General features: G+C 57.3%; 1 pseudogene across 1 annotated transcript in view; it reads left to right on the forward strand.

Annotated features, from left to right (window-relative positions):
* Positions 1 to 21,867, forward strand: part of LOC147092962 (serine/threonine-protein kinase D3-like) — a 79,183-nt pseudogene extending 57,316 nt beyond the window's left edge. The window contains exons 2-10 of the transcript XR_015075091.1: positions 3,882 to 4,023; positions 6,633 to 6,764; positions 7,126 to 7,253; positions 8,870 to 9,065; positions 11,555 to 11,638; positions 17,034 to 17,193; positions 18,716 to 18,839; positions 20,025 to 20,102; positions 21,294 to 21,867. The product of XR_015075091.1 is annotated as a serine/threonine-protein kinase D3-like (transcript). The remainder of the gene's footprint in view (positions 1 to 3,881; positions 4,024 to 6,632; positions 6,765 to 7,125; positions 7,254 to 8,869; positions 9,066 to 11,554; positions 11,639 to 17,033; positions 17,194 to 18,715; positions 18,840 to 20,024; positions 20,103 to 21,293) is intronic.
* The last annotated feature ends 170 nt before the right edge of the window (positions 21,868 to 22,037 follow it).

Raw genomic sequence — 22,037 nt, forward strand, 5'->3', positions numbered from 1 at the left:
CGCCTGCCAGCACCTCCGTCCCCGGCCTCCTGATCGCCCCCCGCGCCATTGCCAGCTGTTTTCCGAGAGCTCAGCACGTCTCCTCGGTGCCGGGCTCTTTTGCCGGCACTCGCGATCTCCGATCGTGCTGGTGCAGGCTCCTCCCCCTTAAGAATGGGAGGAAGGCCTGCAGTACCGCAGCGTGTGGCGCTGCGGCACGTTGCGCTGCGATATTCAGTTTCAGCGCCCTAAGAGGGACGCGGAGCGCCTCGAGCCTCGCCCCGTGTCACTCTTGGGGCGCTCAAGCTGAATTTCCGGCGGTCGCTGCTGCTCCGATCGCTGCGCTAAATCCGGCGCCCAGGCGAGCGTGGCGCCCCGTTTGCGGCTCCACCCAATTTCTCCCCCCCTGCCTTTTCCTTATTTCCCATTACAATTTCACCTGTCTCAGCCTCTAAGGGACCAACATTTACTTTTGCTACTCCCTTTTTACGTACTTGTAGAAGCTCTTACAAATCTGCTTTTATATTTCTTGCTAGTTTACTCTCGTATTCTATTTTCTCCCTTATTATCAATTTTTTGGTCATCCTTTGCTCGTTTCTAATGCTCTCCCAATCCTCAGGCTTACTACTGTTCTTCGCAACATTATAAGCCTGTTCTTTTCATCTTATACTATCCTTAACTTCTTTAGTTAGCCACGGATGGATCACTTTTCCCGTAGAGTTTTTATTTTTCAATGGAATGTATATTCGTTGAGAATTTTGGAATATTCCTTTAAATTTCTGCCACGGCTTATCTACCGTCATACCTTTTAATCTAATTTCCCAATCTACCTTCGCCAACTTGCCCCTCATACCAATGTAATTTGCTTTATTTAAGTTTAAGACTCTCGTTTCAGATTTAAGTATTTCACTCTCAAACTCAATGCGAAATTCTATCATATTATGATCACTCTTCCCCAGAGGATCCTTTACTGTGCGATTACTAATTAACCTAAGCACCCAGTTACCACTGCCTTGATAATGGATTCCAGCATTTTCCCGATGACTGATGTTAGGCGAGCTGGTCTGTAATTCCCCGTTTTCTCTTTCCCTCCTTTCTTGAATAGGGGGGTTACATTTGTAACCTTCTAATCCGTTGGGACCATTCTAGAATCTAGGGAATTTTGGAAGATCACAACCAATGCATCCACTATCTTTATCAAACAAAATTTGACACCGAGCCACATAAGGAGATATTAGGACAAACGACCAAAAGCTTGGTCAAAGAGGTTGGTTTTAAGGAGCGTCTTAATGGAGGAGAGAGAGGCAGAGAGGTTTAGGGAGGGAATTCCAGAGCTCAGGGTCCAGGCAGCTGAAGGCACGGCCGCCAATGGTGGAGCGATGGAAATTGGAGGATGCGCAAGAGGCCAGATTGGGAGGAGCGCCGAGATCTCGGAGGGTTGTAAGGCTGGAGGAGGTTACAGAGATAGGGAGGGTTGTGGGGCTGGAGGAGGTTACAGAGATAGGGAGGGTTGTAAGGCTGGAGGAGGTTACAGAGATAGGGAGGGTTGTAAGGCTGGAGGAGGTTACAGAGATAGGGAGGGTTGTAGGGGCTGGAGGCGGTTACAGAGATAGGGAGGGTTGTGGGGCTGGAGGAGGTTACAGAGATAGGGAGGGGTGTAGGGGCTGGAGGAGGTTACAGAGATAGGGAGGGTTGTAGGGCTGGAGGAGGTTACAGAGATAGGGAGGGTTGTAGGGACTGGAGGAGGTTACAGAGATAGGGAGGGTTGTAGGGCTGGAGGAGGTTACAGAGATAGGGAGGGTTGTAGGGGCTGGAGGAGGTTACAGAGATAGGGAGGGTTGTAGGGGCTGGAGGAGGTTACAGAGATAGGGAGGGGTGTAGGGGCTGGAGGAGGTTACAGAGATAGGGAGGGTTGTAGGGGCTGGAGGCGGTTACAGGGATAGGGAGGGTTGTAGGGCTGGAGCAGGTTACAGAGATAGGGAGTGTTGCAGGGGCTGGAGGATGTTACAGAGATAAGGAGGGTTGTAGGGGCTGGAGGAGGTTACAGAGATAGGGAGGGTTGTTGGGCTGGAGGAGGTTACAGAGATAGGGAGGGTTGTAGGGGCTGGAGGAGGTTACAGAGATAGGGAGGGTTGTAGGGGCTGGAGGAGGTTACAGAGATAGGGAGGGTTGTAGGGCTGGAGGAGGTTACAGAGATAGGGAGGGTTGTAGGGGCTGGAGGAGGTTACAGAGATAGGGAGGGGGGCGAGGAGGCCGTGGAGGGATTTGAACACCAGGATGAGAATTTTAAAATCGAGGCGTTGCCGGACTGGGAGCCAGTGTAGGTCAGCGAGCACAGGGGGTGATGGGTGAACGGGACTGGGTGTGAGTTAGGACACGGGGCAGTGAGCACGGGGTGATGGGTGAACGGGACTGGGTGTGAGTTAGGACACGGGGGCAGTGAGCACAGGGGGTGATGGGTGAACGGGACTGGGTGTGAGTTAGGACACGGGGCAGTGAGCACAGGGGGTGATGGGTGAACGGGACTGGGTGTGAGTTAGGACACGGGGCAGTGAGCACAGGGGGTGATGGGTGAACGGGACTGGGTGTGAGTTAGGACACGGGGCAGTGAGCACGGGGTGATGGGTGAATGGGACTGGGTGCGAGTTAGGACACGGGGCAGTGAGCACGGGGTGATGGGTGAACGGGACTGGGTGTGAGTTAGGACACGGGGCAGTGAGCACAGGGGGTGATGGGTGAACGGGACTGGGTGTGAGTTAGGACACAGGGCAGTGAGCACAGGGGGTGATGGGTGAACGGGACTGGGTGTGAGTTAGGACACGGGGCAGTGAGCACAGGGGGTGATGGGTGAACGGGACTGGGTGTGAGTTAGGACACGGGGCAGTGAGCACAGGGGGTGATGGGTGAACGGGACTGGGTGTGAGTTAGGACACGGGGCAGTGAGCACAGGGGGTGATGGGTGAACGGGACTGGGTGTGAGTTAGGACATGGGGCAGTGAGCACAGGGGGTGATGGGTGAACGGGACTGGGTGTGAGTTAGGACACGGGGCAGTGAGCACAAGGGGTGATGGGTGAACGGGACTGGGTGTGAGTTAGGACACGGGGCAGTGAGCACAGGGGGTGATGGGTGAACGGGACTGGGTGTGAGTTAGGACACGGGGCAGTGAGCACAGGGGGTGATGGGTGAACGGGACTGGGTGTGAGTTAGGACATGGGGCAGTGAGCACGGGGTGATGGGTGAACGGGACTGGGTGTGAGTTAGGACACGGGGCAGTGAGCACAGTGGGTGATGGGTGAACGGGACTGGGTGTGAGTTAGGACACGGGGCAGTGAGCACAGGGGGTGATGGGTGAACGGGACTGGGTGCGAGTTAGGACACGGGGCAGTGAGCACAGGGGGTGATGGGTGAACGGGACTGGGTGTGAGTTAGGACATGGGGCAGTGAGCACAGGGGGTGATGGGTGAACGGGACTGGGTGTGAGTTAGGACACGGGGCAGTGAGCACAGGGGGTGATGGGTGAACGAGACTGGGTGCGAGTTAGGACACGGGGCAGAGGCAGAGTTTGGGATGAGTTGGAGTTTACGGAGGGTGGGAGATGGGAGGCCGGCCAGGAGTGGGTTGGAATAGTCGAGTCTGGAGGTGACAAAGGCAGGGATGAGGGTTTCAGCAACGTTTGAGCTGAGGCAGGGGCGGAGACGAGCGGTGTTACGGAGGTGGAAATAGGCGGTCTTAGTTATGCTGCAGATATGTGGTCGGAATCTGAGCAAGGGGAAGAGTTGGGGGAAAATTCTAATGGGGAAAGATGAAGATGGGCTCAAAGTCTTAACGAGAGCTCCCACCACCCCCTCCCCTCGCATCCCCCTGAGTCGCTGAGGTTTAACTGAACGATGCACCTGCTCAGTTTCCAGAGTGCGGGTTTTACGAATTGAGGGATGATCAGATTCTGCTCTTCCGCCATGAGCTGGACTCGAAGAATGTCCTCCGGAGGCTCTCGTCCGATGATGTCATCCACGAGGGGGACCTCGTCGAGGTGGTCCTCGCAGGTGAGCAGCTGTCCACAGCGGAGGCCTGTTTGGGGAGTTTGCGGGGTTTGGGGGTGGGGGGGCGGGTCGACAGTCGGGACACGGCGTGCCCGGGTCAACCACCCCCTCCCCTCAAATCAGCAACTGGCTGGGAGGAGATCAAACAATACGAGTTACTTTTAAAACCTTTAACCGAGCATTACAACACGGGAACAGGCCATTCGGCCCAACTGCTCCGTGCCGGTGTTCCTGCTCCACTCGAGCCTCCTCCCGCCCCTCTTCATCTCCCCCCATCACCAGATCCTTCTATTCCTGTCTCCCTCGTGTGTTTATCCAGCTTCCCCTTAAATCCATCTATACTATTCACCTCAACCACTCCCTGTGGTAGCGAGTTCCACATTCTCCCCACTCTCTGGGTAAAGAAGTTTCTCCTGAATTCCCGATTGGATTTATTAGTGACGATCTTATATTGACGGCCCCGAGTTCTGGTCTCCCCCACAAGTGGAAACATCTTCTCTACGTCGACCCTATCGAACCCCTTCATAATCTTAAAGACCTCGATCAGATCTCCCCTCAGCCTTCTCTGTTCTAGAGAAAAGAGCCCCGGCCTGTTCAATCTTTCCCGATAGGTGTAACCTCACAGTTCTGGGATCATCCTTGTCTTAACTGATGACTCAATGGGTGAATGCCACAACAGGTGTGGTGTGGGATCCTCCAGGCCTGGAGGATCCCCGGGTCAATTCCTGGCCTGTGCTGGGTCAGTCGATCTCGCCGAGGGCAGGGTTTCCACAGTAGGCTACAGAGAGCCGTGATCCGGGGGGAGGGGGGCAGAAAGGGTGGGTGGGTGAGGGTGGAAAGTGATTCCGCTGCTGGGCCTCGGTCTCGTGAGCCCCTGCTGGAGCTGCTTGTGTTTGGATGGCGGGCGAGGAAAGGATTCGGCTTGGGTGCGAGAACCCCGTGGCTGAATAGCCTGCTCACACATGATGATGATGGCCACAGAGCCCCAGCGAGAGGAGGACAGAGTCCGGGATAGGGGAGAGTGTCCATGGGCTGTGGGAGGAGAGTCAATGGGTGGGTAGAGTGTCCATGGGCTGTGGGAGGAGATTCAATGGGTGGGTAGAGTCTGTGATAGGGGAGAGTGTCCATGGGCTGTGGGAGGAGATTCAATGGGTGGGTAGAGTCTGTGATAGGGGAGAGTGTCCATGGGCTGTGGGAGGAGATTCAATGGGTGGGTAGAGTCTGTGATAGGGGAGAGTGTCCATGGGCTGTGGGAGGAGATTCAATGGGTGGGTAGAGTCTGTGATAGGAGAGAGTGTCCATGGGCTGTGGGAGGAGATTCAATGGGTGGGTAGAGTCTGTGATAGGGGAGAGTGTCCATGGGCTGTGGGAGGAGATTCAGTGGGTGGGTAGAGTCTGTGATAGGGGAGAGTGTCCATGGGCTGTGGGAGAAGATTCAATGGGTGGGGAGAGTCTGTGATGGGGAGAGTGTCCATGGGCTGTGGGAAGAGATTCAATGGGTGGGGAGAGTCTGTGATGGGGAGAGTGTACATGGGCTGTGGGAGGAGATTCAATGGGTGGGTAGAGTCTGTGATAGGGGAGAGTGTCCATGGGCTGTGGGGGGAGAGTCAATGGGTGGGTAGAGTCTGTGATAGGGGAGAGTGTACATGGGCTGTGGGAGGAGATTCAATGGGTGGGTAGAGCCTATGATAGGGGAGAGTGTCCATGGGCTGTGGGAGGAGATTCAATGGGTGGGTAGAGTCTGTGAGAGGGGAGAGTGTCCATGGGCTGTGGGAGGAGATTCAATGGGTGGGTAGAGTCTGTGATAGGGGAGAGTGTCCATGGGCTGTGGGAGGAGATTCAATGGGTGGGTAGAGTCTGTGATAGGGGAGAGTGTCCATGGGCTGTGGGAGGAGATTCAATGGGTGGGTAGAGTCTGTGATAGGGGAGAGTGTCCATGGGCTGTGGGAGGAGATTCAGTGGGTGGGTAGAGTCTGTGATAGGGGAGAGTGTACATGGGCTGTGGGAGGAGATTCAGTGGGTGGGTAGAGTCCGTGATAGGGGAGCGTGTCCATGGGCTGTGGGAGGAGATTCAATGGGTGGGTAGAGTCTGTGATAGGGGAGAGTGTCCATGGGCTGTGGGAGGAGATTCAATAGGTGGGTAGAGTCTGTGATAGGGGAGAGTGTCCATGGGCTGTGGGAGGAGATTCAATGGGTGGGTAGAGTCTGTGATAGGGGAGAGTGTACATGGGCTGTGGGAGGAGATTCAATGGGTGGGTAGAGTCTGTGATAGGGGAGAGTGTCCATGGGCAGTGGGAGGAGATTCAATGGGTGGGTAGAGTCTGTGATAGGGGAGAGTGTACATGGGCTGTGGGAGGAGATTCAATGGGTGGATAGAGTCTGTGATAGGGGAGAGTGTCCATGGGCTGTGGGAGGAGTTTCAATGGGTGGGTAGAGTCTGTGATAGGGGAGAGTGTCCATGGGCTGTGGGAGGGGATTCAATGGGTGGGTGGAGTCTGTGATAGGGGAGAGTGTCCATGGGCTGTGGGAGGAGATTCAATGGGCTTTTTCTCAGTCCCTGTGTTCTATTCTTACACGATTACTGACGCTTTGATCTTTCTGTTTTCTGTCAGGCTCTGCCTCGATGGGAGGGAGCAACATCCGTCCGCATGTGCTGTACGTCCATTCCTACAAGGCCCCGGCGTTCTGCAACTACTGTGGCGAGATGCTGTGGGGCCTGGTGCGGCAAGGCTTGAAGTGTGAAGGTAAACTGAACCGGCGCCGCCGATCGCCGCGGCCTCGCCCTCGAGCAGTTGAGTAAGCGAGACCCCCGGTCTTGCCCCTGTTTGGGGGTGCGGGCTTGGCTGAGTCTGTCTTGCCCTCCGGGTTGGGGGGTCTCGGGCTGGAGTCCCGCTCCAGTGACCCGAGATGCCCTGCGGGAGTGAACAGGCCGCGGGCACTCGCTCACGGGGGGCCTGGCTGAGGTGACGAAGGTTTGGAATCTCAAGCTCACCTGCACTCCCCCTTCCCACCCCCACACTCGACACTGTCAGCTTGCTGGCTCCCCCGCCCGCCCCCTGCGGCTTTGCCAGGCCCGGTTCTAACCATCTCCTCGTCTCTCCGCAGGTTGTGGGCTGGATTACCACAAGCGATGCGCTTTCAAGATTCCCAATAACTGCAAGAGGAAGAATCTCCACACCCTGTCCACCAGCTCCAGCAACAACACTCAGCGCAGTGCGGGCACCCACGAAGAGGTACGTCACTGCGCGACACGCCATCCTAATCCGCCGCCAACCGCACTCCCTCTCTTACGGGTTCCACACACACTGACTCTCACTGGGGTACGGGTTCCACAGACACTGACTCTCACTGGGGTACGGGTTCCACACACACTGACTCTCACTGGGGTACGGGTTCCACAGACACTGACTCTCACTGGGGTATGGGTTCCACACACACTGACTCTCACTGGGGTATGGGTTCCACACACACTGACTCTCACTGGGGTACGGGTTCCACAGACACTGACTCTCACTGTGGTACGGGTTCCACAGGCACTGACTCTCACTGGGGTACGGGTTCCACACACACTGACTCTCACTGGGGACGGGTTCCACACACACTGACTCTCACTGGGGTACGGGTTCCACACACACTGACTCTCACTGGGGTACGGGTTCCACAGACACTGACTCTCACTGAGGTACGGGTTCCACAGACACTGACTCTCACTAGGGTACGGGTTCCACAGACACTGACTCTCACTGGGGTATGGGTTCCACACACACTGACTCTCACTGGGGTACGGGTTCCACACACACTGACTCTCACTGGGGTACGGGTTCCACACACACTGACTCTCACTGGGGTACGGGTTCCACACACACTGACTCTCACTGGGGTACGGGTTCCACAGACACTGACTCTCACTGGGGTACGGGTTCCACAGGCACTGACTCTCACTGGGGTACGGGTTCCACACACACTGACTCTCACTGGGGTACGGGTTCCACACACACTGACTCTCACTGGGGTACGGGTTCCACACACACTGACTCTCACTGGGGTACGGGTTCCACACACACTGACTCTCACTGGGGTACGGGTTCCACACACACTGACTCTCACTGGGGTACGGGTTCCAAACACACTGACTCTCACTGGGGTACGGGTTCCACACACACTGACTCTCACTGGGGTACGGGTTCCAAACACACTGACTCTCACTGGGGTACGGGTTCCACACACACTGACTCTCACTGGGGTACGGGTTCCACACACTGACTCTCACTGGGGTACGGGTTCCACAGCCACTGACTCTCACTGGGGTACAGGTTTCACACACACTGACTCTCACTGGGATACGGGTTCCACACACACTGACTCTCACTGGGGTACGGGTTCCACACACACTGACTCTCACTGGGGTACGGGTTCCACAGACACTGACTCTCACTGGGGTACAGGTTCCACACACACTGACTCTCACTGGGGTACGGGTTCCACACACACTGACTCTCACTGGGGTACGGGTTCCACACACACTGACTCTCACTGGGGCACGGGTTCCACAGGCACTGACTCTCACTGGGGTACAGGTTCCACACACACTGACTCTCACTGGGGAACGGCCTTACCCAAGTGGCCCATTCGTTTGTGTGCGATGCAAGCTAGCTATTTGACTGTGGTGTGCATCAGATCCGAGCCTGATCCCATCCTGTGGTGATCTCCGATGCACAGGGATGAGCAGCGATGACTGGTTTGGATCTTGCTTTGTACCCCTTGAGCCACAGAGGGAGTGTTTCGGGCGTGTGTGTTCCATCATTGACTTGACCCCCCCCGCCTTACCCTCCACTGTCTCCTCGCTCAGACGCATCGCACCCCAGTGGGATCTGGGAGGAGGAACACCTCGTTCAGCGGCCGGCCCATCTGGATGGATAAGCAGGAGATGGCCCGCCTGAAAGTCCCTCACACCTTCCACATCCACTCCTACACCAGGCCAACCATCTGCCAGCACTGCAAACATCTGCTGAAGGGCCTCTTCAGACAAGGCATGCAGTGCAAAGGTAAGACCGACAGGCGAAGGCAGTGTCGGAGGGGCAGTACTGAGGGAGCGCCGCACTGTCGGAGGGGCAGAACTGAGGGAGCGCCGCACTGTCGGAGGGGCAGTACTGAGGGAGCGCCGCACTGTCGGAGGGGCAGTACTGAGGGAGCGCCGCACTGTCGGAGGGGCAGTACTGAGGGAGCGCCGCACTGTCGGAGGGGCAGTGCTGAGGGAGCGCCGCACTGTCGGAGGGGCAGTGCTGAGGGAGCGCCGCACTGTCGGAGGGGCAGTACTGAGGGAGCGCCGCACTGTCGGAGGGGCAGTACTGAGGGAGCGCCGCACTGTCGGAGGGGCAGTACTGAGGGAGCGCCGCACTGTCGGAGGGGCAGTACTGAGGGAGCGCCGCACTGTCGGAGGGGCAGTGCTGAGGGAGCGCCGCACTGTCGGAGGGGCAGTGCTGAGGGAGCGCCGCACTGTCGGAGGGGCAGTACTGAGGGAGCGCCGCACTGTCGGAGGGGCAGTACTGAGGGAGCGCCGCACTGTCGGAGGGGCAGTACTGAGGGAACGCTGCACTGTCGGAGGGGCAGTACTGAGGGAGCGCCGCACTGTCGGAGGGGCAGTGCTGAGCGAGTGCCGCACTGATGGAGGGGCAGTGCTGAGGGAGTGCCGCACTGTCGGAGGGGCAGTACTGAGGGAGCGCCACACTGTCGGAGGGGCAGTACTGAGGGAGCGCCGCACTGTCGGAGGGGCGGTACTGAGGGAGCGCCGCACTGTCGGTGGGGCAGTACTGAGGGAGCGCCGCACTGTCGGAGGGGCAGTACTGAGGGAGTGCTGCACTGTCGGAGGGGCAGTACTGAGGGAGTGCTGCACTGTCGGAGGAGCAGTACTGAGGGAGCGATAGGAATTGGCGGGAGGGGTTGGGGATTGGCAGTGCCGATCCTGCGATTGCTTTGGAGTCGCAGGTTTAATGGGGAGATGTGATAAAACCAAATTATGGCAAATTAGCGATCACTCCGGTCACTTTCGTGGCTCCAGATTTTTGGGGAATTGGTCCCTCTCATCGTGACTTGTTTTGCAGGTCTTGCTGGGGCTCAGGCTAATGGGGCCTGACCGAGGCCCAGGCACTAACCCTAAACTCCAGGCAAGTGGGACCTGGCCCAGGCCCTAACCCTAACCCTAAACCCCAGGCTAGTGGGACCTGACCCAAGCCCTAACCCTAATCCTAACCCCAGGTTAGTGGGACCTGACCCAGGCCCTAACCCTAACCCTAAACCCCAGGCTAGTGGGACCTGGCCCAGGCCCAGGCACTAACCCTAAACTCCAGGCAAGTGGGACCTGGCCCAGGCCCTAACCCTAATCCTAACCCCAGGTTAGTGGGACCTGACCCAGGCCCTAACCCTAACCCTAAACCCCAGGCTAGTGGGACCTGGCCCAGGCCCTAACCCTAACCCTAAACCCCAGGCTAGTGGGACCTGACCCAGGCCCTAACCCTAACCCCAGGATAGTGGGGCCTGACCCAGGCCCTAACCCTTACCCTAACCCCAGGCTACTGGGGCCTGACTCAGGCCCTAACCCTAACCCTAAACTCCAGGCTAGTGGGACCTGACCCATGGGGCCCTAACCCTAACCCTTACCCTAACCCCAAGCTAGTGGGACCTGACCCGGGCCCTAACCCTAACCCTAACCCCAAGCTAGTGGGACCTGACCCGGGCCCTAACCCTAAACCCCAGACTAGTGGGACCTGACCCGGGCCCTAACCCTAACCCCAGGCTAGTGGGACCTGACCCAGGCCCTAACCCTAACCCCAGGCTAGTGGGACCTGACCCGGGCCCTAACCCTAAACCCCAGACTAGTGGGACCTGACCCGGGCCCTAACCCTAACCCCAGGCTAGTGGGACCTGACCCAGGCCCTAACCCTAACCCCAGGCTAGTGGGACCTGACCCAGGCCCTAACCCTAACCCTAAACCCCAGGCTAGTGGGACCTGACCCAGGCCCTAACCCTAAACCCCAGGCTAGTGGGGCTTGCCCCGGGCCCTAACCCTAACCCTTACACTAGCCCCAGGCTAGTGGGGCCTGATTTGTACAGGCCGGGGACGGAGCCTGGGGCTTTCCTGCTCGGGTCGGCCCAGTATCGAGCACTGAGCTGCCGGGACAGGAACAGCCGCGCCTCATTGCCTGAAATCTGAACGCTTTCGCGCAGCGTTTGCCCCCGTCTCAACACTGCACCTTTCTGTTATGTTCATTAATAACTAGTCATTCTTATTATGAACACAGCTAGCTTCTAGCTAGTCATTTATGTACGTTCTCTAGGTACAGCATCTGTAGAGATCCAGCATGTGTGCTTCTGTGTGCAGGCAGCCATCTTGACTCATTGCCTCCTGGGTAGCCTAGTGCATCGTGGGTAGTGTAGTCTTAAACACGTACAACTAAATATACAGCTCTACGGCTCCATCTAGTGTACCACTCCAGAATGACATGTTATTGATCATTACACTTTCTCTCTTCAAAAGATTGCAAGTTTAATTGCCACAAGCGTTGCATCGCCTTTGTGCCGAACGAGTGTCTGGGAGAATCGACTTTGGCAAATGGAGAAGGTGAGCAAATTTAGCTCGGGATGAATGGAGACCCTCCAATTTGGGTGCAGAATTCTGGGACCTCCCAAAGTGAATTTTTTCAAGAACTCTGTCGAGTTCTGGGCCCCGCACTGTAAGATTTGGATCACAGGTCACGCACACATTACCCAAAGGGTCTTGGGAGTTGTAAGGCTTTTTGTTAAAGAGCTAGGCCTAGAAATTGGCCTGAGGCGCCCAAGCGGCGCAAAGTTCGCCTGGGCGCTGGAATTTGCGCCGCGATCGCCGCATTAGCGATCGCTGCAAATTCAGTTGAAGTCCCCTAGAGGGAGACGGGGCGCGACTAGAGGCACTCCGCGTCCCTCTTAGGGCGCTGAAAGTGAATTTCGCAGCGCTACGTGCCGCAGCGCCACACGCTGCGGCACGGCACGCTGCGGTACTGCAGGCCTTCACAGAATCACAGAAACCCCACAGTGCAGATAGAGGCCATTTCGGCCCATCGAGCCTGCACCAACACATATCCCACCCGATCCCCATAACCCCGTGTATTTAATCCCCCTAACACTAAGGGCCAATTTTTATCATGGCCAATCAACCTAACCCGCACATCTTTGGACTGTGGGAGGAAACCGGAGCACCCGGAGGAAACCCACGCAAACACGGGGAGAATGTGCAAACTCCACACAGACAGTCACCCGAGGCCGGATTCGAACCCGGGTCCCTGGCGCTGTGAGGCAACAGTGCTAACCACTTCCTCCCACTGTTAAGGGGGAGGGGCCTGCAACAGCGCGATCCCCGCTCGCGAGTGCCGGCAAACGAGCCCGGCACCAAGGAGAAGTGCCGAGCTCTCGGGAAACAGCCGGCAATGCCGCGGGGGGGGGACCAGGAGGCCGGGGACGGAGGTGCTGGCAGGCAGCCGCCGAAAAAGCGGCCGCCCCACACCTCCACCTTAATTTGCACCTCTGCCGGCGCAGCAAGGCCCCGTGAACTGGGCGCGGGTAGTGAACGGCGCTACAGCGGCGCTCGCTACCAAATATCGCGAACGGGGCGCTGCGCACACCGATGACATCATCGGTGGCGGCGCAGCGCAAAAGACTAACGCCACCATTAGCGCCCCTGCTGAATATCGCAGGAGGCGCAGCCAGTGGCGCTACAGCCACTGACTGCCTCTTTAGGCGCTAACAGGTGGCGCTACTCACCCAATTTCTCCCCCCTACAGTTTAAAGCACAGTCAGATATTACTACATGCGATTGAAGTAGATACAGTAAGACATACAACCCGTGACAGATGAGGGCGATCTACCGCCCTGGAACAGAATTAAACAACCAGATGGGAGGTAAGGCAGTACGGTGGTTGACGTATGAGGAAAGGTTGAGTAGGTTGGGCCTCTACTCATTGGAATTCAGAAGAATGAGAGGCGATCTTATCGAAACATGTAAGATTGTGAGGGGGCTTGATCGGGTGGATGCGGGGAGGATGTTTCCACTGATGGGTGAGACTAGAACTAGGGGGCATAATCTTAGAATAAGGGGCTGCCGTTTCAAAACTGAGATGAGGAGAAACTTCTTCACTCAGAGGGTAGTAAATCTATGGCATTTGCTACCTCAGAGAGCTGTGGAAGCTGCGACATTAAATAAATTTAAAACGGAGATAGACAGTTTCCTAGCTGATAAGGGAATTAAGGGTTATGGGGAGCGGGCAGGGAAGTGGACGTGAGTCTAGGTTCGGATCAGCCATGATCCTATTGAATGGCGGAGCAGGCCCGAGGGGTCGTATGGCCTACTCCTGCTCCTACTTCTTATGTTCTTATGTCTCGGATTGGGTGGATCCCTGCAGTCTGCCGCAGCGGTCACTTCCGTTGGGTCGTCTCTCGAGCTGTTGGAGGTGTTGGGCCGTCAGCCCCTTCAGAGGCTAAACTTGACCAAGGTGTTAGGCCGTAGCCACCTCGGGGGTGGGCGGGGGGGGGGAAGCCTTCGCCCCCTAACTGCCTGATTTCCTCTCTCTCGGTCACCCGTTTTTATACTTTATTTCGATTACCTGCTGTCAATCGTTTGTTCCCCGTCCTATTGTCCAATTACAAGGGAGCGGCTACCTATGACGGCCCCCCTCCCAGCCTCATGATTTCATTGTCCTCCTTGCCTCTGTTCTAAAGGTCTTGTTGCCCTCTTTGTAGACAGCTTGTTTATCCTGCAGCTCCTTGCTGCATCCCGTATCCGCCCTAGCTATGCCCACTCGAAGGCCTGTTTTTGTGTTCTGACCTTATAATTTAACTCTCGGTACAACTATTTCTCTGACCTGACTGGAATCTTTCTGTGTCATCAACTTAGACAAACTGCTGATCTAGGGAACCCGTAACAGACTGTTATTTCTTTCAGTCCACGATTTCTTACAACACCTCGGGAAGGATCTATCGGCCTCGGAGGGGGGGCAGCGCAGATTCACCAGAACGATACCCGGGGCTAAAAGGGTTAAATTACGAGGATGGGTCGCACAGACTGGGCTTGTATTCCCTGGAGTTTAGAAGATTAAGGGGTGATCTAATCGAGGTGTTTAAGTTGATTAAAGGATTCGATCGGGTCGAGAGAGAGAAACTATTTCCTCTGGTGGGGGGAGTCCAGAACAAGGGGGCAGAACCTTCAAATTAGAGCCAGGCCGTTCAGGGGTGATGTCAGGAAGCACTTCTTCACACAAAGGGTGGCGGAAATCTGGAACTCTCTTACGCAAACGGCGATTCATGCTAGATCAATTGTTAATCTTAAATCTTGAGCTTGATAGCTTTCTGTTAACCAAAGGTATTAAGGGATATGGGCCAAAGGCGGGTAGATGGAGTTAGATCACAGATCAGCCATGATCTCACTGAACGGCAGAACAGGCTCAAGGGGCTGAATGGCCTCCTCCTGTTCCTGTGTAACAGGATCGAGGGGCTGAATGGCCTCCTCCTGTTCCTGTGTAACAGGCTCGAGGGGCTGAATAGCCTCCTCCTGTTCCTGTGTAACAGGCTCGAGGGGGCTGAATGGCCTCCTCCTGTTCCTGTGTAACAGGCTCAAGGGGCTGAATGGCCTCCTCCTGTGTAACAGGCTTGAGGGGCTGAATGGCCTCCTCCTGTTCCTGTGTAACAGGCTCGTGGGGGCTGAATGGCCTCCTCCTGTTCCTGTGTAACAGGATCGAGGGGCTGAATGGCCTCCTCCTGTTCCTGTGTAACAGGCTCGAGGAGCTGAATGTGCCTCCTCCTGTGTAACAGGCTCGAGGGGGCTGAATGGCCTCCTCCTGTTCCTGTGTAACAGGCTCGAGGGGGCTGAATGGCCTCCTCCTGTTCCTGTGTAACAGGCTCGAGGGGCTGAATGGCCTCCTCCTGCTCCTGTGTAACAGGCTCGAGGGGCTGAATGGCCTCCTCCTGTTCCTGTGCAACAGGCTCGAGGGGCTGAATGGCCTCCTCCTGTTCCTGTGTAACAGGCTCGAGGGGCTGAATGGCCTCCTCCTGTGTAACAGGCTTGAGGGGCTGAATGGCCTCCTCCTGTTCCTGTGTAACAGGCTCGTGGGGGCTGAATGGCCTCCTCCTGTTCCTGTGCAACAGGATCGAGGGGCTGAATGGCCTCCTCCTGTTCCTGTGTAACAGGCTGGAGGGGGTTGAATGGCCTCCTCCTGTTCCTGTGTAACAGGCTCAAGAGCCTCCTCCTGTGTAACAAGCTCGAGGGGCTGAATGGCCTCCTCCTGTTCCTGTGTAACAGGCTCGAGGAGCTGAATGGCCTCCTGCCGTTCCTGTGTAACAGGCTCGAGGGGCTGAATGGCCTCTTCCTGTTCCCATGTAACAGGCTCGAGGGGCTAAATGGCCTCCTCTTGTTCCTGTGCAACAGGCTAGAGGGGCTGAATGGCCTCCTCTTGTTCCTGTGTAACAGGCTCGAGGGGCTGAATGGGCCTCCTCCTGTTCCTGTGTAACAGGCTCGAGGGGGTTGAATGGCCTCCTCCTGTTCCTGTGTCACAGGCTGGAGGGGCTGAATGGCCTCCTCCTGTTCCTGTGTAACAGGCTTGAGGGGCTGAATGGCCTCCTCCTGGGTAACAGGCTTGAGGGGCTGAATGGCCTCCTCCTGTTCCTGTGTAACAGGCTCGAGGGGGCTGAATGGCCTCCTCCTGTTCCTGTGTAACAGGCTCGAGGGGGCTGAATAGGCCTCCTCCTGTTCCTGTGTAACAGGCTCGAGGTGCTGAATGGCCTCCTCCTGTTCCTGTGTAACAGGCTCGAGGGGCTGAATGGCCTCCTCCTGTTCCTGTGTAACAGGCTTAAGGGGGCTGAATGGCCTCCTCCTGTTCCTGTGTAACAGGCTCAAGGGGGCTGAATGGCCTCCTCCTGTTCCTGTGTAACAGGCTCGAGGAGCTGAATGGCCTCCTCCTGTTCCTGTGTAACAGGCTTAAGGGGGCTGAATGGCCTCCTCCTGTTCCTGTGTAACAGGCTCAAGGGGGCTGAATGGCCTCCTCCTGTTCCTGTGTAACAGGCTCGAGGGGGCTGAATGGCCTCCTCCTGTTCCTGTGTAACAGGCTCGAGGGGCTGATTGGCCTCCTCCTGTTCCTGTGTAACAGGCTCGAGGGGGCTGAATGGCCTCCTCCTGTTCCTGTGTAACAGGCTGGAGGGGCTGAATGGCCTCTTCCTTTTCCTGTGTAACAGGCTCGAGGGGGCTGAATGGCCTCCTCCTGTTCCTGTGTAACAGGCTGGAGGGGCTGAATGGCCTCTTCCTGTTCCTGTGTAACAGGCTCGAGGGGCTGAATGGCCTCCTCCTGTTCCTGTGTAACAGTCTCGAGGGACTGAATGGCCTCCTCCTGTTCCTGTGTAACGGGCTCGAGGGGGCTGAATGGCCTCCTCCTGTTCCTGTATAACAGGCTCGAGGGGCTGAATGGCCTCCTCCTGTTCCTGTGTAACAGGCTCTAGGGGGCTGAATGGCCTCCTCCTGTTCCTGTGTAACAGGCTCGAGGGACTGAATGGCCTCCTCCTGTTCCTGTGTAACAGGCTCGAGGGGCTGAATGGCCTCCTCCTGTTCCTGTGTAACAGGCTCGAGGCGGCTGAATGGCCTCCTGCTGTCCCTGTGTAACAGGCTCGAGGCGGCTGAATGGCCTCCTGCTGTTCCTGTGTAACAGCTTCGAGGGGCTGAATGGCCTCCTCCTGTTCGAGGGGCTGAATGGCCTCCTCCTGTTCCTGTGTAACAGGCTCGAGGGACTGAACGGCCTCCTCCTGTTCCTGTGTAACAGGCTCGAGGGGCTGAATGGCCTCCTCCTGTTCGAGGGGCTGAATGGCCTCCTCCTGTTCCTGTGTTACAGGCTCGAGGGACTGAACGGCCTCCTCCTGTTCCTGTGTAACAGGCTCGAGGGGCTGAATGGCCTCCTCTTGTTCCTGTGTTGCTTTCTCTGATTTATTGTATTTCTGCCTCCCAGCAGAGGGGATTAATTCTGACGCTGGCGATCCCTCTTTGGAAGGAGACGGTGAACTCCATGATTCCCGTACCAGGATGCTGGAAGACTCTGGGAACAGTCCCGACCCTGATCCCACTTCCCCATCAGATTGGAGCCACGATGACTCCTCTGGACCCCTCAGGTAGCACATTGTATTTAATCAACTCCGGTAACATCAGAATGTCGTCTCCCCTCTGAAATAAAGACTCCCATTTCTCCTGCGCCTTTCACCACCTCCGGACGTCCCAAAGCGCTTCACAGCCAATGAAGTACTTTTTTTGAAGTGTAATCACTGTTGTAATGTAGGAAACGCGGCAGCCAATTTGCGCACAGCAAGCTCCCACAAACAGCAGTGTGATAATGACCAGATCATCTGTTTTGGTGATGTCAGTTGAAGGGATAAATATTGGCCCCAGGACACCGGGGAGAACTCCCCGTGCTCTTCTTCCAATAGTGGCCACGGGATCTTTTACATCCACCTGAGAGAGCAGACGGGGCCTCGGTTTGACGGCACCTCCGACAGTGCGGCGCTCCCTCAGTACCACCCCTCCGACAGTGCGGCGCTCCCTCAGTACCGCCCCTCCGACAGTGCGGCGCTCCCTCAGTACTGCCCCTCCGACAGTGCGGTTCTCCCTCAGTACCGCCCCTCCAACCGTGCAGCGCTCCCTCAGTACCGCCCCTCCGACAGTGTGGCGCTCCCTCTGTACTGCCCCTCCGACAGTGCGGCGCTCCCTCTGTACCGCCCCTCCGACAGTGCGGCGCTCCCTCAGTACTGCCCCTCCGACAGTGCGGCGCTCCCTCAGTACCGCCGCTCCGACCGTGCGGCGCTCCCTCAGTACCGCCGCTCCGACCGTGCGGCGCTCCCTCAGTACCGCCCCTCCGACCGTGCAGCGCTCCCTCAGTACCGCCGCTCCGACCGTGCGGTGCTCCCTCAGTACCGCCCCTCCGACAGTGCGGCGCTCCCTCAGTACTGCCCCTCCGATAGTGCGGCGCTCCCTCAGTACCGCCCCTCCGACAGTGCGGCGCTCCCTCTGTACCGCCCCTCCGACAGTGCGGCGCTCCCTCTGTACCGCCCCTCCGACCGTGCGGCGCTCCCTCAGTACCGCCCCTCCGACAGTGCGGCGCTCCCTCAGTACTGCCCCTCCGACAGTGCGGCGCTCCCTCAGTACTGCCCCTCCGACAGTGCGGCACTCCCTCAGTACCGCCCCTCCGACCGTGCGGCGCTCCCTCAGCACCTGGAGGCGGGCGGGGGGGGGGGGCGGTCGGCCTGGATTATGGGGCTCGAGTTTCTGGAGTCGGGGGGCTCGAACCCACGACCGTCTGACTTGGGAGCGCAAAAGAGAGAGAGAGCGAGCGAGTGCTACCCACTGAGCCACGGCTGACCAATACTAACGAGGAGACCCATTGCAGTCGCTGTTGAAAGCTGCGCTGCTGGGAGATGGCCAGAGGAGCTGCCGCAGAGCCCCTACTGGATGGAGGCCTAAAGCGTGACAGCCCATTGGTGACGCAGGTCGACGCAGCGAACCTATTATAAGAGCGGGCCGACAATCGTCACTCATCCCCCGTCACACCAGGAAGGGCGCGCCCGCGATAAACGTGTAGGAAGGTCCGGATTCGCGTCATGCCGGTAATTAATTACTCTCCTTTCTCTTTGGCGGGGCCAGCCCCAGTTGCACCAATAACATCCCCCTGATGCGAGTGGTTCAGTCCATCAGGCACAGCAAGCGGAAGAACAGCGCGGTGCTGAAGGAGGGCTGGATGATTCACTACAGCAAGCGGGACTCTCTGGTCAGTGCACGGCTCCGCCACGTGTCGCAACTTTCACCCCAGCTACACAGGGCGGACACCCTCCCTCCCCCCGCGGGCCGCACACTCAAGACGGCAGCCAGGCTCTGGCCAATCGAAAAGCTCCGCAGTTTTTGCACGCATCGAGCCGCATGGCCGCAGAAGGAGGCCGTTCGGCCCATCGTGCCTGTACCGGCTCTTTGAAAGAGCTCTCCAATTAGTCCCACTCCCCCCTGCTCTCTCCCCACAGCCCTGCACATTTCTCCTTTTCAAGTATTTATCCAGTTTCCCTTTTGAAAGTTACTATTGAATCTGCTTCCACCGCCCTTTCAGGCAGCGCATTCCAGATCACAACAACTCGCTGCGGAAAAACATTCTCCTCGTCTCCCCTCTGGTTCTTTTACCGATTATCTTCAATCTGTGTCCTCTGGTTACCGACCCTCCTGCCACTGGAAACACTTTCTCCTTATTTACTCGATCAAAACCCCTCGTAATTTTAAACGCCTCAATTAAATCTCCCCTTAACCTTCTCTGCTCTAAGGAGAACAATCCCAGCTTCTCCAGTCTCTCCACATAACTGAAGTTCCTCAATCCTGGGACCATTCTGGTCAATCTCCTCCGCACCCTCTCCAAGGCCCTGACATCCTTCCTAAATAGCGGTGCCCAGAATAGGACACAATACTCCTAACCCAGTATTTCATAAACATTTAGCAATAACTTTATTCAGGGTAAGGGTCACTCACTGCGTGACTGTACAGAGTCACTGTTTATTCAGGGTAAGGGTCACTCACTGCGTGACTGTACAGAGTCACTGTTTATTCAGGGTAAGGGTCACTCACTGTGTAACTGTACAGAGTCACTGTTTATTCAGGGTAAGGGTCACTCACTGTGTAACTGTACAGAGTCACTGTTTATTCAGGGTAAGGGTCACTCACTGTAACGGTAAAGAGTCACTGTTTATTTAGGGTAAGGGTCACTCACTGTGTAACTGTACAGAGTCACTGTTTATTCAGGGTAAGGGTCACTCACTGTAACGGTAAAGAGTCACTGTTTATTTAGGGTAAGGGTCACTCACTGTGTAACTGTACAGGGTCACTGTTTATTCAGGGTGAGGGTCACTCACTGTGTAACTGTATGGAGTTGCTGTCTGTTTTCTGTAATCTTTGATTTGTTACTCCACCGTGACAGAGGAAAAGGCATTACTGGCGACTGGACAGCAAGTGTATCACTCTCTTTCAGAATGAAAGCGGGACCAAGTTCTACAAGGTAAGCCCAACCCTCGGGTTATTCAACTCAACGGCGCGAAAGGGGGAGCCGAGCTGACTCTTGGCGCCGGTCCCGGGGTCGGATCACGAGCTGTGCGCACAACCCATACACTCCCGCACGTGGCCCTCCGCTCGCGCCCCCTGCACACATTCACACACCTGCTCGCTCACACCAGCAAGTGTCTCTGGCTGACTTCCTCCCCACGCACTAAAGTCCTGGGCACTGAGAAAGAAAGACTTGCAATTTTTATAGCGCCTTATATTCACGACCACCGGACGTCTCAAAGCGCTTCATGGCCAATGAAGCACATTTTGAAGTGCGGTCACTGTTGTAATGTGGGAAACGGCGGGCAGCCAATTTGTGCACAGCAAGATCCCACAAACAGCAATGTGATAATGACCAGATCATCTGTTTTAGTGATGTTGGTTGAGGGATAAATATTGGCCCAGGACACCGGGGAGAACTCCCCCTGCTCTTCTTCCAATAGTGGCCGTGGGATCTTTTACATCCACCTGAGAGAGCAGACGGGGCCTCGGTTTAACGTCTGATCCGAAAGACAGCCCCTCCGACAGTGCGGCGCTCCCTCAGTACTGCCCCTCCGACAGTGCGGCGCTCCCTCAGTACTGCCCCTCCACCAGTGCGGCGCTCCCTCAGTACTGCCCCTCCACCAGTGCGGCGCTCCCTCAGTACTGCCCCTCCGACAGTGCGCCGCTCCTCAGTACCGCCCCTCTGACAGTGCGGCGCTCCTCAGTTCTGCCCCTCCGACAGTGCGGCGCTCCCTCAGTACCGCCCCTCCACCAGTGCGGCGCTCCCTCAGTTTCTGCCCCTCCGACAGTGCGGCGCTCCCTCAGTACTGCCCCTCCGACAGTGCGGGGCTCTCTCAGTACTGCCCCTCCGACAGTGCGGCGCTCCCTCAGTACTGCACTGAGAGTGTCGGCCTGGATTGTGTGCTCGAGACTCTGGAGTGGGATTTGAACCCACAACCTTCGGACTCTGAGGCGAGCATGCTGCCCACTGAGCCACGGCTGACGCTGAGCCCACAGCGTGGCTCCGGGTCCAGTGTGAACATTCCCGCGCTCTGCGTGTGGAGGTGGAGCTCAGCGAGGAGAGCCCTGATGTTCTGGCCCCACGCGCCTCCAGGGTACCTTCACCATTCCGCTCTTATCGACCCACCCTCCTCTCTCTCCGCAGGAATTCCCACTGTCCGAGATCCTCCGGGTGCAGCTGGCCCAGGAGTTCACCAACCTGCCCCCTGGCAGCACGCCACACTGCTTCGAGCTGGTCACCGACTCCGACACCTACTACGTGGCGAGAGGCTGCAGGCCCCAGCCCAGGGACACAGCCCGCCGGGGTAGGCCCAGGCTCCGCTGGGGCCCAGGCCTGGGAGAGGGCCATCCGCCAAGCTCTGATGCCCGTCACACCCCAGACCAGCCTCGGCGCCCGAACGGGGAGCGGGACGAGCCGGGTGAGTACTCACGGGGAGGGCGGGGTTTGAGGGGCGCAGCGCGTGCTCTCTGAACACGGTGTCTGATAACTAACGGTACTCTCTCTCTCGCTCTCTCCCCTCCGCCCCAGACTCCAGCTACCAGCCACAGGAAAACAGGGTACGTCTCCGAACTCCCGCCTCCAGCAACAGACACGTGGGCTGACTGGATTGTGTGTGTCTCTCGCTCTCCCTACCCAAGCATTGTCTGTGTCTGTCTTTCTCTCTCTCTCTCTCTCTCTCTCTCTCTCTTCACACTCGTGCTCTCTCCCTCTCTCCCTCTCCCTCTCCCCCTCCCCCTCCCCCTCCCCCTCTCCTCGCTCTCCCCCTCTCCTCGCTCTCCCCCTCTCCTCTCTCTCCCTCCTCCCTCTCTGCCCCCCTCTCTCCCCCCCTCTCCCCCTCTCTTCCCCTCTCCCCCTCCCCTCTCTTCCCCCCCTCTCCTCCCCCCTCTC

The sequence above is a fragment of the Somniosus microcephalus genome, unplaced genomic scaffold (assembly GCF_052327205.1).
Source record: "Somniosus microcephalus isolate GS21.2 unplaced genomic scaffold, FLI_Smic_1.0 unresolved_chr2, whole genome shotgun sequence".
Taxonomy (NCBI): Eukaryota; Metazoa; Chordata; class Chondrichthyes; order Squaliformes; family Somniosidae; genus Somniosus; species Somniosus microcephalus.